At 37.1% G+C, this 3,352-nt stretch overlaps 1 pseudogene; it reads left to right on the top strand.

Annotated features, from left to right (window-relative positions):
- The first annotated feature begins 812 nt into the window (after window positions 1-812).
- On the top strand, window positions 813-1,469 carry LOC121822920 (cytochrome c oxidase subunit 6C pseudogene; annotated as a pseudogene).
- Window positions 1,470-3,352: the final 1,883 nt, after the last annotated feature.

Genomic DNA, 3,352 nt, shown 5'->3' with positions numbered 1-3,352 from the left:
CTCCTCCAGATCAAGGTATCCCTCGAGGACTGGGATCGACCTGATAGACTCAGTCCAAGCAGGTCCAGTCCCCTCCTCCCAGATTGAGCCAATCGTCCCTGCATAAGTCCCAGGTTTCAAACAGCTAACTCATGCAACGAGCCCAGGACCTGGTACCACTGCCTAGGTGCCTCCCAAACGGATCAAGCCAATGGACTGTCTTACCTATTCAGAGGGTCTGATCCAGTTGGGGCCCCTCAGCCTTTGGTTCATAGTTCATGTGTTTCCATTCATTTGGTTATTTGTCTAAGGGGCAAATTTATTATAAAACATTAATAAATAGCTTGTAAGAGATTTATTTTGTATTTTCACTAAATTGTGTTTATGTGATCTACAAAGAAGGAGAAGAGATTCTGTATGTGTGGTTATTTACAAGCAAAGCATTTGATGTAATGAGGAACTTAAACATCCCAATTTGAGATTTGGACCTAGTCCAATTAATTGAATCCTACAGGAACCCTTTTGTGAACCAAAAGTATTGAGTATTTTCAATGCGTCATTGTTTTTCTAGCATGAGATATTTTATTTCTTTTAATTTCTATTTTGAAAGTGTATTTTCTTGTCTTAATTAAACATAAACTCTTGCTGTCATTGATCACATTGACTACTTCAGTTTGATACCACAGTATCTGTCATGCTAAATATACAGTGCCTTAATGTGTATGGTTTGGTTAATAGAGAGCTAATCATTTCTAATCATCATATCTTCTTTTATAAAATTTGGATTAATGGTTTATAATCATGATTTAAAAATAATCTATGTATATGATGTATTGTAAGTCTTCAGTTTTAAAACTGAAAAAGGACACATCATTAGCACACTTAAGACTTACACTTATGTATGTATTTTGAGTATCAATTGAAATTTAATTGTTATTATTTTATCCTATTTAAATGGGTTTAAAGATAAATGAGAATATGGAGAACTGGGAAGGACATTGGTGTAGAGGACATTCACTACCATGAGTTCTGGTGTGTTGCCAAAACCTCAGATGCATGATCTTCTGGCCAAATGCCTGCAGGTTCACATTGTTGGCACATTCATTGTGGCCCTGGGAGTTACTGCTTCCTGTAAGTTTGGCACGTCTGAACCCAGAAAGAAGGCGTATGCAAATTTCTACAGGAATTACAACTCCATGGAGGACTTTGAAGAGATGAGGAAGGCTGGTATCTTCTAGAGTGGGAAGCAACTTCAGAATGGATAGAAATTTTTGGATTGCACTCGATAGAAGTTCATTGCTGACCTTTGTTCCTGAACTATAAAGCATGAATATGTGAGCTAAGGAGTAGTTTACCTCAGTTAAACAATTAACAATTATATGGACAAAAAGAACATATATGAGAATATAAACACGTTAATTTAGTCTCTTAAATTTTCAAAAAATAAGAGACAATGTAAGCGATATGTAACTATAAATTTTTTAAATAAAAAGGCTTTGGTATTATGCTAATAATTATTCAGTGTGTAATTTAGATACCTTTAAACAGTGAAAACGTCTGTATTTTCATGTTAAATTGATTTTTTTCCTTAAAAACGACTAGTCTTTCTTAAAATTGTTAATTATCAGACTACTAGAGAATATTATATTGTAGATCTTTTTTTTTGTATCTAGGATGGATTCATTGGGAGTATGTATAAATTTCATTGTTTAGCTGCCCTATTTTCTGTGTTATTTCTTGATAACTTTTTCTCCTGTTACTATTATCTAGTTAAGTGTATTCAGTCTTTTGACTAGTCTCTCTTTTTATAGGTCTCACTTTTCTATTTTATTAATAAATTTTGTTCTTTGGCAATTTTGTTCATGTCTATAATTTATTGTGGTTATTTCTCCCCCTTATTTCTCTCCCACACTTGCTACACTCCTTCACCCTAGCAAATCAATTCACCATATTAATTACTTTTTGTTTTATTTTATGTTCCACAGACTTGAATTAGGGTCACCCGGGTGACCCTGTCTTTGGAACTACCTATTAGAGCCTGGTGTGCTCTCTCGTGGGTATACAACAGGATACTCTGCCAACTCTTCTCCATGAACCTGTTAGCTGCTAATAAGTCATCAATAAGTGATAGGGCCCGGTGAGCTCTTTCTTTTCAACAGCTGATTGCTACAAGGCCTTTATTTGTGTGGATCCATAGCCAATAGCATAACTACTGTAAGTTCATTAATTCCATGGCATTGCCATGCTTAGGAGACAGCATTTTGCCATCCTTCTCCTTATCTTTCAATTCCCACATTCTTCCCACTCTCTTCTGCAATACTCCCTGGGCCTTAAGGGAGTGGTACTTCTTGTTCAGGGCTGCCCTTTATTTTCAGCATCTTGTTTAACCAGGGATCTTTGTATTCACCCCTGACTCATGCTGAGAAGCTTCTCTGATTTGGGCTGAGAGTTGCCTTTTTATGTGGGCATACACGTATACTCAAGGTTGTTTGGGGGATATGTCAATTTAGCTAAGCCAGTATTAGGTTCATCCCTAGGAGCTAAGTCTTTGGTCATGGGTTTTTAGAATAGGTTTACCTCACTGGGCAGGGATTCCCTTTTATAAAGCAGGCCTCAAATAGAAGAAGGGAGTGGTGGTTGCCTCCTATGACTGTTCAACCACTATTGTAACAATGGACTCATTTCCCTTGGCAGATAGGTATTGAATTTCATAGAGTTTACATTTTGGTAAAACCATGATGTCTTTACACCCTCTTCGCCCATCCAGCACTATGAAAGCTATCAAACTGTAAACTATGTGGTGTCTTATCAACTAATTCTTTCAAATAATTAGTGGAATGGCAAGAGTCTATACTGCTTTGGCAGTTTCTGGAACACCAGTTACCAATAACTTCTCTGAATATATCCCATATAGCCCACTAACAGTTTTGTTTAGTGATCTATTACTTCTAGGAATGGCTTTGTATAGGCTCATTGAGTGTCTGCCTTCAAACACCTTGTCATGTCTTTTGATTAGGTTGCCAGATAGTAGGCAAATATCTTATTGGGTGATTCTGTTTTAGCTTACCAGGGCTCCTCCCTTCCATAATATATTCATAACTTCTGATTGGCTTTCTCATACCCTCACCTCACTGATTAACCCTTCATTAGCTACGTTTCCCAGTTCTCCTACCTCCACCCCTCGCCCTGTTGGAACATTTCTACTCTCAATATTCCTCTATCCTCATTTTACCTATGGACCCTTATCCATCCTCATTGAAGGAAACACTTACCCTGCTGTTCCCTTTCTAGTTTCCCAGCTTCTAGAAATATCCCAAGTTAAACACACAATACTGAAAAGTTGAGTCTAGAATTCGCATACAAAAGAAACATA

The sequence above is a fragment of the Peromyscus maniculatus genome, chromosome 15 (assembly GCF_049852395.1).
Source record: "Peromyscus maniculatus bairdii isolate BWxNUB_F1_BW_parent chromosome 15, HU_Pman_BW_mat_3.1, whole genome shotgun sequence".
Lineage (NCBI taxonomy): Eukaryota > Metazoa > Chordata > Mammalia > Rodentia > Cricetidae > Peromyscus > Peromyscus maniculatus.
This window is presented reverse-complemented; position numbering and strand designations above follow the sequence as displayed.